At 38.0% G+C, this 15,417-nt stretch overlaps 1 protein-coding gene and 1 long non-coding RNA gene across 3 annotated transcripts in view; one reads left to right on the top strand and one right to left on the bottom strand.

Moving 5' to 3' along the window:
• Positions 1–3,050: 3,050 nt before the first annotated feature.
• On the bottom strand, positions 3,051–5,553 carry LOC308630865. Its single transcript, XR_014018057.1, has 3 exons — positions 5,416–5,553; positions 4,006–4,096; positions 3,051–3,120 (listed from the first exon to the last, which is right to left on the bottom strand). It is a non-coding gene; the product is annotated as an uncharacterized lncRNA (long non-coding RNA).
• A 34-nt stretch (positions 5,554–5,587) lies between these two features.
• Positions 5,588–15,417, top strand: part of PLEKHM3 (pleckstrin homology domain containing M3) — a 177,876-nt gene continuing 168,046 nt past the window's right edge. For both annotated transcript variants that reach the window (XR_014018029.1, XM_081261430.1), the window contains exon 1: positions 5,588–5,844. The gene's annotated coding sequence lies outside the window, so the exon portion shown is untranslated. The remainder of the gene's footprint in view (positions 5,845–15,417) is intronic.

Here is a 15,417-nt window from a genome sequence, read left to right as displayed (position 1 = left end):
CTATTAAGGAATTTGGAGCCCAACCCCACAATATGTAGATCGGAGCCAACTTTTTCTTCTATCAGACGCAGAGTCTCTGATTTGATATCTAGCTCCTTGATCCACTTTGAGTTAACTTTTGTGCATGGTGAGAGGAGGGGATTCAGTTTCATTCTGTTGCATATGGATTTCCAGTTTTCCCAGCACCATTTGTTGAAGATGCTATCCTTCCTCCATTGCATGCTTTTAGCTCCTTTATCAAATATAAGATAGTTGTAGCTTTGTGGATTAGTCTCTGTGTCCTCTATTCTGTACCATTGGTCCACCCGCGTTTTGGTACCAGTACCATGCTGTTTTTGTTACTATTGCTCTGTAATATAGTTTGAAATCTGGTATCACTATACCGCCTGATTCACATTTCCTGCTTAGAATTGCTTTTGCTATTCTGGGTCTTTTATTTTTCCATATGAATTTCATGATTGCTTTCTCTATTTCTACAAGAAATGCCGTTGGGATTTTGATTGGCATTGCATTAAACCTATAGAGAGCTTTTGGTAATATCGCCATTTTGATGGTGTTAGTTCTGCCTATCCATGAACAGGGTATATTTTTCCATCTTCTAAGATCTTCTTCTACTTCTCTTTTTAGGGTTCTGTAGTTTTCATTGTATAAATCTTTCACCTCTTTTGTTAGGTTGATTCCCAAGTATTTTTTTTTTTTTGAGGATATTGTGAATGGAGTGTTTTTCCTCATTTCCGTTTCAGAAGTTTTGTCGCTGATATACAGAAATGCCTTTGATTTATGTGTGTTGATTTTATATCCTGCCACTTTGCTGAATTCATTTATTAGTTCTAGTAGTTTTTTTGTAGACCCTTTTGGGTCTTCTAGGTATAGAATCATGTTGTTCACAAAAAGTGATAATTTAAGTTCTTCTTTTCCTATTTTTATGCCTTTAATGTCTTTCGTCTGTCTAATTGCTCTGGCCAGTGTTTCAAGAACTATATTGAATAGAAGTGGTGATAGAGGGCATCCCTGTCTTGTTCCAGATTTTAGAGAGAATGCCTTCAATTTTTCTCCATTCAGAATGATGCTAGCCTGAGGCTTAGCATAGATAGCTTTTACAATGTCGAGGAAAGTTACTGTTATCCCTAGTTTTTCTAATATTTTGAACATAAAGGGATGCTGTACTTTGTTGAATGCTTTTTCTGCATCTATCAAGATGATCATATGGTTCTTATCTTTAAGTCTATTGATGTGGTGAATAACATTTATTGATTTCCGTATATTGAACCATCCTTGCATCCCAGGGATGAATCCTACTTGATCATGGTGCACAATTTTTTTGATGTGCCTTTGTATCCGATTTGCCAGAATTTTATTGAGGATTTTTGCATCTAGGTTCATCAGAGATATTGGTCTGTAGTTTTCTTTCTTTGAGGTGTCTTTGTCTGGTTTCGGAATCAGGGTGGTGTTGGCCTCATAGAATGAATTTGGCAGAGCTCCCTCTTTTTCTGTTTCCTGAAATAACTTGAAAAGTATTGGTATTAATTCTTCTTTAAAGGGTTTGTAAAACTCCTCTGTATACCCATCCGGTCCTGGGCTTTTCTTGGTTGGTAGTCTTTTGATTGCTTCTTCTATTTCATCCATTGATATTGGTCTGTTTAAATTGTGTGTATGCTCCTGACTCAGTCTGGGCAAATCATATGACTTAAGAAATTTATCGATGTCTTCACTATCTTCTATTTTATTGGAATATAGGTTTTCAAAATAATTTCTAATTGTCTTCTGTATTTCTGTAGCATCTGTTGTGATATTGCCTTTTTCATCCCGTATGTTAGTAATTTGAGTTCTCTCTCTTCTTCTCTTCATTAGCATGGCTAAGGGTCATGGCGCGCCCGCCGCCATGTTGGATCCTCAATCTCCCATCGTATTTTTGTTAATCTACTTGTAGGATTCATCATCCAAAGATTATGAAAAATGTATGGCCTGGCCATTGCCTAATCAGAAAGAGTCCTGGCTATAGTTCAAGAGCTGGCTCTTGGAGAGTCCCACCATTCCAGGCAAAGAAGGTTAGGAATTAATCTTTAGGTGTTGGATGTGGAAGTTTCCTTGGAAATAAATCTTAGATATCTAGAAAGCTTAGGGAAAGAATCTAGTTACTAACTTGTAGGGAGCAGTTTCAATATTTTAACAATGGGCATGGCCTTACAGGGGCCTGTCCACTGAATGGCAGGCGCATTAATTTTTTCAGGGAGTAATTCCATTTGCGACTTTAAATTTTTCATCTCAACTAGTTTCAATTTATCTAAGGTTAGAAATTAATTGTCATATTGCTCTTAATGAATACCATAATTGTCTTTGGGCATATTTGGGGGAATAGATGAGGTATATTTTGTTTGTTGGTTGGTTTTGGTACTGGGGATCTAACCCAGGGGCCTTTTACCATTGAGCTACATCTCCAGCTCCCTTTTATTTTTTATTTTGAGACAGGGTCTTGATAAGTTGCTGAGGTTGGCCTTGAACTTGTGATCCCCCTGTTTCAGCCTTTAAGTCGTTGAAATTACTGCATCATGCATCACTACACCCCCACTTGCTTTTATTTCTTGAAAGACAGCATTGCTTTATTGAATTCTGGCTTGAACATTACTTTAGTAAATGAAAACTAAAAGGAAAAAAAATTCTAACAAATGAATAGAATAATGGCATCTCCTTACCTGCCATTTGGTTTCATTTTAGCAAGTATTTGTTGTGATCATTTGCTAGACTATGATAAGTGTCATGGTAAATGAAAATATAAATATGTTAATATATCTGCCTTTTAGGTGATAACAGAAGGAGGTATAATGGATGAAACTCTTTGTTAATAAATCTGAAACCTCAATAAATCTGAAACATAAACAGGGGAATCTGAAGCAGGATAATAAGAAATGAAGTATGTCCAGGAGTTGTTTAAAAAAACAAATGTGTCTGAAGTGTAGACCGGGAAGGAATGAGTATGTGGAAGGTAAGTCAGGAGAGGTGGAGTGTCAACCAAGACACTTCCAGCTGTAAATGACAGAAAGCAATTCAAATTACCTTGAGCAAATGCAGACTTAACTGTGATGTAATTGTGAGGTCTAGAAGGTGGAGTTGGCTTCAGGCCTGAGGAGATCATGAAATTCAAATAAGGTTATTAGCTCTTACACTCTCTTTCCTCCACCTTCCCACTCCTCTCATATAAATTTTTCATCCCTTCTTCTATAGAAAGCTTTGGAGATGTTCTAGGAAAGATGACTATTGGAAGCCGTCAATGCATGTCCTTTCTAACCTATGACCCAATACACAAATCACTTTCCATAATTTCAAGCAGAAAAATTCCAATATATGATGATTGATTGCCTGGGTTATGTGCCTGTTCTTGAAGCAACCATGGAGACCAGGGTACCATAGGTAGTAGGATGTGCCTAGCATTGATGACATGCTTATCCTGAAATTTAGAGGTAGAGGCAGTTTTCCAAAGGAAGTGGGAGCGCTGAGTAGAGAAAAACAAAGTCATATCTCCAACATGTAGGATGCCAATAAGGTAGAGAGCCTGAAATGTGGAGCCTTAGGCTCTGGAATATGAGCTCCTTCTGGCAATAATAAGGCCATCAAATTCTTTGGAGTAAGAAAGTGGCCTTGGATCATGGTTGGAGTAGATCATCTTTTGAGTTTCCATTCTGTGTTGAAATTATTCTGAATTTGAAAAAGATGGTGGTCTTGATATAAACTATAGAGTTTAGGTGATAATGATGTGTTCATGTAGGTTCATGGATTCTAACAAATATACCACTATGGTACAGAAGATGATCTGGGAGTTTGTGCATATGTGGTGGCAAGAGTATATGGGAACTCTGTACTTTCTGCTTAGTTTTTCTATGAATCTAAAAATAATCTATTAAAAAATGGTGGTGCTGCTGTCAACAGACAGCCTTTTGAATGAAGTCAAGAACTTAACTATTTTAAACACAGAAATGTAAAATGTCCCCAGTTGACAAACAGACCCACCAGTCAGCAAGCTGCCCAACTGAGATTATTCTTGGTCTTGAAAGTTTCATCTTTTCTCCAGAGATCACCACTTAACTCTGATGCTGAAGATCTACATTAATGATAGTAAGTAAAGTTAGTGATTTTGCAAATATGGCTTCTTTAATGCATTTTACTTGCCAAATGTTGTGCTTTAATGCATGGTGCACAGACCCATCAAAGTGTGGTCCATGAATGACCTACATTATAAGTACTTGGTACTTGTTTAAAAAATCACATAATTCAGGATCATATTGCAGGTAGACCTTCAAAATAATTATCTGCAGGTATATGACTTAGGAATTTTGACACTCAGAATGTGGCATCACCTAGAAGTTCACTAGAGGTGCTGAGATCCCAACTCAGATATACTGAATCAGAATATGCATTTTAAGAGGCTCCTCAAAGCTTAAAGTCTGAGAAGCATCATTCTAGAAAATTCTGTTACACTAAATTTTGAGAATCACTCATCTAACCAAGCTAATGAGTGTAGAGATGATTACAGCACAGTGTGATGAGTGTATTTACAGAGGAATGTGTGATTTCCTCTAGAAGTGCACAAAAGTAGTAAATTCCATGTCAGGGAAGGTTTTCAGGAAAGGTGTGATGTTTTATACTTCTAAAAGAGCAAGGAGATGTTAGCCAGGCTAGGAGGGTGGGGAATCTCATCAGTGGGATCCACATGTACACAGTTTTGAAGCAAAAGAGAATACTACAAGTTCAGTTAACAACAGCAAACTGTACCTCAAAGTGCATGGTTTGGTAAAGAGTTTATTTAAATTCTGAACACCAATTAAATGAGATTAAAAAAAACTCAACAGTTAAAGATTTGCTTATCAATCTTTGGGAGGAGGGGTTGGAATCAAATTTTTAAATTTCTATGATGTCACTTTCTCTGACCCCTCTGATGATTTCTTTTTGCATCCTTTATTGATTCACCTACCCATTCAAACATACATACATGGGCCCTGTGTTAGGTTCCTAGGATGTGGTGGTGAATGAAACCAAACTGTTCCTGCCCTCAAGGAATAATTTATAGGTGAGACTAGGGTGGAGTGGAGAAATTGATAACAGTATGCTGTGATGGAGAATAAGTCAGGAAACCACAAGGAAGATCTGTTCCAATTAGACCTGAATATCCCTACCAAGGGGCCAAAGTCACTAGAGCGAAGTGGAGGGGGTTCTATGAGAAGCATCCTGTCCCCATCCCATCCCCAAGTGTGTACACACACTTCTGTTTTCCTGGGAATCTTCTGTGGGGTAGAAGACCTCCCCTCAAAAGTACTCACTTTCCACAGGCTGGAAACAAGAGGAAAGAGCAGTAAAAACTGACTTTCATCCCAGCTCCAAACACAGTCCTACTTTGGGAAAGAACTGAACCTCAAAACTGACCCGGTTCTGGTGTGTTCCAAGTGACACTTTCCAATTGCAAACATCCATCTTGGCGTTGGGAGGAGCAGTGAGGAGACTCTGCGGCACGCGCCACTGCTTTTACAATGTATGTGATTAAAAAAAAAAAAAAAAAAAAAAAAACCGGTGTATTTGAAAGTAAAGAGATAAGGAGGCCCCGGGGAGTGCGGTAGGGCCCTTCCCGCCCGGTCAGTCTTCGCGGCCTGGAACCTTGTGTGTCGGGGCCTGGTTGCCGGGCCTCCGGGGGAAGCATTTGGGAGTGGGACCGCGAGCAGCCGCTTGTAAACAGAGCCGGGCTGGGATGGTCAGCGGCCGGACCGGCTGTCACCGTGCGGCGGGCGGGCTGCCCAGGCCGGGACCCCGCCAACAGTAGGCTGCAGGCCCCGCCGCTGAAGGGAGACGAGCCACCCGGTGAGCATCCGCTTGCTTCTGTGCTGCCTACCGGAAACGGGGAGGGCCAGGGATGGGGATGACAGCGTGGTAAATACCGAGCAGCTCCCCGGGGTAGCGGTGATGTTGCTGTTTCTTCTCCGCACACCTTTTTTTTTCGTGCCGGAGACTGCACTCCATGGCAATGGATAATGAGTGAAGGGAGATTACGTGATGCTCTGTTGCTCTTTTTTTTTTTTTGGTGTGAATCAGGTAAATATCTGAGTCGAAAGTAGTTGATGTAGGCAGTCTTGCTCTGTGCGTTGCTTTTGGTCCCCTCTCTCCAGGGGTCATGGAAACCAAGCCTCAGCAGAGCTTTTAGTCACATCAAGCCAGGCCACCCCGAGAACACAAGGATTGCTCTTTCTGACGACTCTGCCCATTTTAAATGTATAGTAAATGATACCACATGACTGATGACAAGCATGGGCTGGTCTTCTATGAAAGGATTACTAAGCTAAAAAAAAATCAACATAGGGAAATCTCAGGTCCACTTCTTAAATAAAATAAATTACTACCGAGAAATACTACTGGATGACAAGTTGAGACTGCTCTTTATGTATATAGCTCGCAAAGTAAGATCAGTTTAAATTTACTAGGTTAAACTGAGATGGAGCCATGCGGTTGTAAACTTATTTGGAAGGTATTTTTCCTCTTTTTATTTTTTTTTCTCATTGGAAGAAGTTAAAGGGAAATAGTTATTTCCCCCATATTTTAAAATTTCAATAATCACAGTGTATTGTGATTTGTATTTTTAAGATATGTTATTATAAAACATCACATGTAAATTATAATTGGTTTTCTTAAAATACTAAGTAGTGTTTGTCTCAATAACTTCAGGAAAATGCCTTAACAGAGACCAGGCTACATATATTGTCTCTAAAAGGTCAATAGACATGTGTCACCTTGAGACAAATATTAGGTTAAATTGCACATAGAGACATGTTTTAAAATCACGCACCAAGAAATAATATTAATGCCTGTTGAGTTTATTTTTACAATGAATATTATCATGATGTCATGGTTCATAGCAAGAACTATATAAAGTCAGACTACTTCAGTTTAAATTTCTGCTTGATCACTTCCTACTTGTGTAACTTGGGCAGTTTACTTAGCTTTGCTGTGTTTGTATCTGTAAAATAGAAATAATAACTATACTGACTTCACTAGAGTTTTTATGGGGATTAAGTTAATTTTTTAAAGTGCTTAGAACAGGGCCTAGTATATAGTAATTACTATGTACATATTTGTTAATAAATATATAAAGTAAATACATACCCGTGTTGAAATGTAGAATGGTGATTACCAAGGGCTGGGGGAGGGAGAGAATGTCGAGTTGTTCTTTAATGGGTATTGAGTTTCACTTTTGCAAGATGAAAAGTTTTGGAGACTGTACAACAATGTGAATGTACTTAACTGAATGGTATTCTTAGAAATGTTTAAGTGGTAAATTTCATGTTATAATTATTTTACCATAGTAAAATAAAAAATCACAGTTGACAAAGTTAGGCCCTCAAGATCTTTATTGACACACAGTATCCCATCCACAGTTGCCTTTGCCATTGTGAAAGTGCAACTTCCAAGTAGTCATCAGGAAGATGAATTTATTTAGTGGATGCATGCAATTGGGATTCATCATAAGGAGTACAAATAAATTATATGAAACAACACCTAAGACTCTGGGGCAGGCACAATTCTAAAAATGCCTCTCCATCAAGATTGTTGTCCCTAATCCTTGGAACCTGTGCATATAAGATATCACTCCCTTGATTGTATTCTGCTATATGGCACAGTTGAATTTAAAATGAGTAGATTTCCTAGGTGGCCTAATCTAATCACAAGTGGAGGGCTTTCTCTGGCTGGGAAATCTGAGAGATTTGAAGAATGAGAAGGCTTAGCATGTTGTTGCTGTTTTAAAGATGGAACTGTATAGTTGAGAATGAATTCAGGCAGCCTTTAGGAATTTAGAAAGTCTGGAATTACTGAGGGGGTGGCCCTCATCTGACAACCAGCATAGAAGTGGGACCCACAGAAAGGCCACAGGCACTGACTTCTTTCAACAACACAAATGAGCTTGAAACAGGATTCTTTGCCAGAGTTTCTAGATAAAAGCCCAGTTTAGTGTGGCCAACACCTTGATTTATAAGAGAGACCCTTTGCAGAGAACCCAGCCCGACCCATCCAAACTTCTGATTTTAGGAACTGTGAGATAATAAACGGATGTTGTTTGAACTACTTAGTTTGTGGAAATGTATTATGCAGCAGTAGAAAGCTAAAACAGACTCCAACAGAAAAATGGCAAAAGAAATGAAGAGACTAACTACTCATGTTTGGATCTGAATATCCCCCAAAGGCCCATGTATTAAAGATTTGGTCCCCAGGTTGGTGCTATTAGGAAGTAATGGAACCTTTTACAGGTGGGGCCTAGTGGAAGGCCATTAGATTTTGGGGGCCATGCCTCCAAAGGAGATTGTGGGGTTCCAGATACTTACTTGTTCTTTTTGTTCCTAGGCTCATGATGTAAATGATTTTGCTCTACGAGGCATTCTGACTATGATGTGCTGCCTCACCACAGGCCCAAATAAAATGGGGCTAATCATATACTGAAACTTCAAAAACTATGAGCCAAATTAAACCATTTCTCTTTATAAATTGATTATCACAGGTATTTCATTATAGTGACAGCAGGCGAACATACTATTCATAGAAGAGAAAAATCAAAAGGCCAATAAATATATAAAAACATTTTCTTTCTATTAATCAAAGAAAATTGAAACTATAGCAAGGTACCATTTTTCCAGCTCTCCAATTAGCATAATTTCTACAAGTTCTCATTCCCCATTTCAGTAAGGGTTCAATGGAGTAGACATTCTCAAATACTTTGAGAAGCACACAATTATTATGACCTTTCTGAAAAGCACATTGGCTAAGTTATGAAAAGCCCCAATAATGCTCCTAACTTTGACCTCTGCTAACATTCCTTTTCTGGAAACCTAATGAGGAATATTTTAAAGGTTAATATTCAAAGATGCTCAGTATAGCCTTGTTTAGAAAAGTATTGGCAGTAACCTAAATATCCAATAATAGAACAGTTAACTATGGTATCATAGAAAATATAGTATTATATAGACATTAAAGACCCTGTCTCTAAATAAGATATAAAATTGGGCTGGGGATATGGTTCAGTGTTTGAATGCCCCTGAGTTCAATCCCAGGTAACCCCCCACAAAAAAAGAATCTCTATAGGTGCTGGATGTAGTGGCTCATGCCTGTAATCTCCGTGACTCAGAAGGCAGAGGCAGGAGGATCACAAGTTCCAGGCCAGCTTCAGCAGTTAACAAGACCCTCAGCAACTTAGTGAGACCCTGTCTCAAAATGGGACTGGAGATGTAGCTTAGTAGTACAGTGGCCTTGTGTTCAATCCCCAGAATGAACGAATAAATAAATAAATCTATAGGGAAGGACCGAAAAGGCTAAAATGGGGCACTGTTGACTAAGCATTGCTTATTTTGCCTTTTATTCTTCTGTTTTCAAGATGCTGAACAATATACTTGTAGCACTTTTTCTATAATCATGGAAGTCAATAAGCTATTTAAAAACCTGTCTATATTGTGGGGAACACAATGAATCTAAAACATTGTGCAGTCAAATTATGAGGATAGTAAAATTCATAAATATGTGGTAATTGACCTTTTTAGAAAGTAATATGAGGCAGGAAGCAATAAATATTATTGGAAAGATTAAAAATAAAGTTGGATAATATTTCTTGTTATATAATCATTGAAACCTTTGTGGTGGAAAGATCACCTAGTATCATGTAAAAGCAATAGAAAAAGAAGGCACATGGCTGAATTTTTATTAAAAGTCCTCCCCCCCCCCAAGATTAAAAGATTTAGGCTTTAGGTTATGGATCAAGTTTACTTATATAAAGGAAAAACAAAGAAATATGAGAAATTATGTGACCATTTGTCAAAAAGAAAGAGCTTTGCACATTAGGACTGAGAAACCAAGCTGGACATAGACCAGTATCATCTGCATTAGAAACATCCAAAGCTAATATTTATTGAATATTTATCAGAGACTTAACATACTCTAACTGTGGTTTGTACACTTTTGGAAGTCTTGAAGGCATTTGTTTCCCTATTTCAGAAGCAGGCAGATAGATGGTTACTACTCTAATCTCTACTTTCAGAAGACCTGATTTTAATAGGTCATTTGGGCAGAGATTTTAGAGTTCTCCATCTCTAGACAGTTTCCAGAAGTGCTTGGCTACTGCTGCTCCCACTTTTATTTTCCTGTTGGCTTCGTTTCTATTTTCACTTCACCCTATGCTTCCATACCCCTAGAGAAGTAGGAAAAGTGTCTGCTGGCCCATTGGCTGCTAGCCAGATGCTGATTTGCTTCATGGGGAATGTTAACCCTTTAAAAGAAGAGGTATGGGGGGATATCTAGCAAGGAATTGCTTTTGTTGTTATTATTATTTACTTTAGGAGCAGAATTGGGATTTAATTCATAAAGACTTGAACTATTTTTTAGCTTTTGGTGCAAGCCAAATGATTTCATGAACATTACTGGTAATGATTAAGAATGTGATAAAAATGACCATCAGTAATAAAGTCCACACACTGTTTGCTCTCATTTTGTTGGGTATTCTGGATCATAATAAACACTGAAAATCTCACATAATTTACCTTCCAACCGACAAGAGAGTGAAAGCTTTATTTGGCCAAAGAGTGTAATTAATCTTGATGGCAGCATGAGTTATGAGCAAAAACCAAAATCAAAATATAGAGGCCATTGCATTGAGATGTTACACATGCTGTTTCCATTAACATTTCATTTGTTTTTCATACTCTGATTAATTGTTAATTGGAGTTACATGTTTCAAATCGGATTACCCAATTATATGCCACATTTATGAGTATGGTAGAGATTTATTTATCCAATTAGCTTGATTAGTGTAGCCAACTTATAATTCCATTCAAAGTAAAGCTATGCTGTTCAGCATTATCCAGTTCACTTGCAGACATTTATCTAATTGGGAAATTGTTAATTATTCACTTCACTTTGTGGTCTGTAGATGTGATTTTAAATGTTGATCTTCAGTCACAGAATGGGGAACATATATTATGGGTTAGAAAACATCAGAGATGTAATCAGCAGTTTTCATGTCTAGGAAATTAGCTAAATGATCTCTTCCCATGTGTTTACCAGGACTTCAGTTTTCCAGAACAATTTTTCTGCTACCTTCAGGGGTCCATTTATTCACTGATTCAACAAATGAGAATTGAACATTTACTTTATGTCGTGGCACTGTACTTAGAGCTGGGAATACAGCCTTGAACATGACAGGCGTAGTCCTTGCCTTCATGAAGCGTATAGTCTTTGGTGGAGATAGAACTGACCATTTTTTGAATAATATAAGAAGCATTCTAATGGAGGAAGTCAGGGTACTGTGGAAGAGTATAGGAAGCCTGTTCAAAATGAACCTGGGAGGTTCAGAGACATGATTCCTCAGCAAAGACCTGAAGGCTGAATTAAAAATTAGTTTGCAGGTCGGGGTGGGGGAAGGGTATGCTTAGGGAGGGAACAGTAGTGGTAAAGGGATGAAGAAGATGGTGGCGGGAAAAAGCATTCCAAGGCAGGCAAAACAGGATAGTTAAGAAGCATGTAGAAAATTATAGTTTGTAAATTCTTAAATTTTTTTTTAGTTGTAGATGGACATACTTTTTATGTATTTATTTGTATGTATTTATTTATATGCAGTGCTGAGGATCAAATCCAGTGCCTCACACATGCTAGGCAAGTGCTCTACCACTGAGCCACAATCCCAGCCCCTAGTTTCTAAATTCCTCATGGCTGGAGACAAAGTAGTATTTCGAAGGGAGAATCAAGACATAAGCCCAGGAAGGTGAGTGGCTATGAGCCTTTTCCGGTCATGTTAAGAAGTAGATGGTTTACCCAGAAGCCCTTGTAGAAAGCCCACTTTGATTGCAGTGTGGCAAATGAGTAAGAGGAAGATTAAGACTGAAGGGAAGACAACTGGATGGTGATGACTACACCAAGGCATCAGGGGTGGGGAAAATGGATAGATCTGGCAGGTATCGTGGAGGTAGGATTCATGTGAGTTGCTGAGGTGGAGTAATTGTAGGTGAGGGAGCTAGCTGCAAGGACCAAGGCTGATATTCATCTTTTGGGGGCAGATAATGATATCCTTCACTCTCAAAAATGCTGGGACAAGGGACAGGTTTGAAGGGCAGATGAGGAGTTTGGTTTTGTGCACATCAAGAATTAGGGAACCTACAGAAGGCATTTGCTTATGTGGGTCTAGCGCTCAGAGAGTGATCTGTTCCTCCTTTGCTCTGTGGATTGGAGATCACTCAGGGAGGGCAGAAGAGGAGCAGATAAGAGGATTATAGGTATAACAAGAATACTCACATTTATGACATGGGCATAGAGGGGAGTGAGAGGAGCAGCTAAAGATGGAGAAATTCCATAGTAGGTTGGGGGTTGAGAGCAATAGAGTGGGTGCTCTGTAGGCCACATGCCCAGTGGTTAGTGAGATGCGAAGGGAGAACCTGGATTTAGTAACAGAAAATATTGGTTCCCTTTGCCTGTGAAATTTCAGCTGGAGCAAAACCAGACTGCTTCTGGGGGGGAGAACAAATGGGTGGTGAGAAATGGAGTCTGCAAGAATAAAGAATGAGTTTCTTCCAGAATCTTAGACAAAGAAGAGAGGAGAGGGAATGTATCCTCAGTGTGGAAGAGCTTGGGAAGCAAGAAAGGGGTTAATTTTTGTGCTGTTATTTGAAAAGATTTGTTCCTTTTAAGTAATACAACGCTTGCCCCACTGAATCCCTCCATTCCAGGGCCACCAAAAAAGTGGAGGCAGAGCAACTCCTGCTGGCTTGGACAAGGCAGGAGGCACCCTTGAATAGGTTAAAACCTATCATAGAGCTTTTAAAACTGATTGCTGTCACTACTCTGTGACTTTGTGTTGGTTTTAAATGGGAGAAGATCAAAGAGATGTGGTGACCTTTTCCTTGGTATCAGACAGACACCTGTGGGCATCCTTTGGCCTGATTTGGAGTTCATCAAGCACTACATTATGTTATATGACTTGTGCTCCAAAACCACATTTGAAAGTGAGGCAGGTATCTTTATTCACCCTACTTTGCAGACAAAGTAAGTGAAATCCAGGTTCCAGTGGCTTTCACAGAATCACACTTCTGGTGGTGGTGCATAGAAGATTGAGACTCAGGTCTTCTAATTCAATATCTTATGGTCCAAAAGTAGTTGTCTTTCACCAAAAGGTTATATATGATGTCTGTATTTTCATTGTAGTGTGGCATTATTATCTTTTAGTAGATTTAAAGTAAGACTGAAGATTGTGGGCCAATTTTTAAGTTTTGTTTGAATCCCATGTGTCTTGATATTTGTCACCCCTTAAAGTCAAGTTGGCTTTGAAGGAGGTAATTTATTTGAATATGTCTTAATAGTTAAAATGTTTGAATTATCTATAGTAACATCCAATTTGAAAATATTTCTCTGTAATTCTTTTGACAGAAACATTTGTTTGCAAGTTCTTTTAAGCAAACATTTTTACAAGTGTTTCTATTTATTGGCTAAATGAAAAATGATGTCTTAGGGAAACATTAGTAAAAGGTTCAGGCAATTAGGACTATGTAAACATTTGCAAAAGCTCTTGTTTGGCCTAAATGAAGTCATAGTTATTATACCCTTACAAACATTCCAAGTAATGTGTCCAAGGTCAAAAGAGAATTGAGTTTAGTTATTTAGATAGAGAACAACTTTTTAACTTTGTTCAGGGACTTCTCATCTACCATTCCCTTAGAGAACTTACAAGTGATTTTTTTTTTTTTTGGTAAATTAAATATCAACTATTTCCCTGGGTGAAAAAGATGATATTTATCAATGAACTCCCTAAATCATGGGATTAACAAATAGAAAGATTTAAAAATAAATGTTAAAGTGGCTGGTGTTTGACCCTAAAATTTGAAGCACTATGTGTGTAAAATGTCAGCATATTATTTTAGGATAATTAATTTTTTTTGAATTGTCATATAGACTGTGTGTGTATTTTAGGCACAGTGATTAGAAACCTTCCTCCTTAGACAAGTTGCTTCATCTCCTTACATCTCAATCTCCTTGTCTGTGAAGTGGTAATAATAATAACAGTTCTCTAAATAGTGTTGTTGTGAAGTGAGGATTTAACAACACCGTGTAGGTAAAGGGCTTTATATAATGTCTGCCTTTTAATGAGTTAAATAATTTCAACCTTTAAAAAGTTAAATAACTATACACCTTTTAACCTTTAAAAAGTTTAATAACTATTACTTAATTATTATTTAATCTGGTCTTGGCTTCGGAGCTATAAGAATTACCTTGATTTTATTTTTAACCATTTGATTAAGTACATCATTCCACTTCTAACACATGACCATCCGTATCAGAGGGAGTCTCTGCAGGACATTAGTTTAGTATAGTTCTAGTTAGTAGTCCCTAATCATGGGCAGCTGTTTATATGCTTGTCATCATAATGTCAGGTTAAAACAATCAAGAAAATATAGATTAGAACCCTAAAATTCAACTCCCAAATATTCACACATTGCAGAGTTGTTTTGTAAAAATCCATTGTACACTAATGATAATGATCCTTAATAGAAGATATTTAAGCCCAGATTCGGGTAAAAATATTGGTCCTATACTATTCTTTTCTTTCATACTTTTAAAACTTTCCCTATGTCCTATATGATGGGCAGATTTTTCTGGCCTGCATATTGAACATAGTTAAATAAGAAAGACTCATTCTGTTATTTTGCCTTATCATTTAGGGTCAAAGACAGTGTTTTGTCTGCATTTGCCAGCCTTGCTTGCTTCCTGACTAAATTGGTCATTGGCTGATAAGTAGCTAAGGTCATTGTCACAGATTAAGTACAAAAGGAACCAGGGGTGATGGATGTAGCCTATCACCATGGCAGACAGAGTTTATTGTTTCAAACTAGAGATGAGTCACCTTTTTGGACCTGATCATTGGTTTGGTATTCTTGGGCTGCCATTTGACAAAGATCCAATCTTACTTTTTAGCAGGTTCAAGTAAAGCAGAGAAAAGAAAAAAAAAAGTCCTTTAATTTTCATGTGCATTCACTGTTAAGTGCCTATTGGAAGTGATTTTGTGAATATGTGCTAACCCATAAGCTAATGGTTAAAATTGTAAGTATTCTTCCTTCTGATAATCAGCTACAGTGACCTAAGAAGTTAAAGTCAACAAAAAGTGAATCATTTCCCATGACATCTCAGTCACCAGCAAAGGCCTTCTGTTGGACAGGAATGTTTCTATAGGTCAGAAACACTTGAGTAGTACGTGAAGAAGGTCTTTACATTCTTGCCTTCTGTGTGTTTGCTCATGTAGAGCTCACTCTTTGATGAGACCTTGGAAGCTGTTACTATAGGCTGACAGCTTCATGTCAGAAGGAGCTTCATTTCTAGATCAGGTATGATTGGCTTTGTTTGTATGTTTCCTTTGTTTTTCTC

Source organism: Spermophilus citellus (genome assembly GCF_964194105.1).
Source record: "Spermophilus citellus genome assembly, chromosome: 11".
In the NCBI taxonomy this organism is placed as follows: domain Eukaryota; kingdom Metazoa; phylum Chordata; class Mammalia; order Rodentia; family Sciuridae; genus Spermophilus; species Spermophilus citellus.
This window is presented reverse-complemented; position numbering and strand designations above follow the sequence as displayed.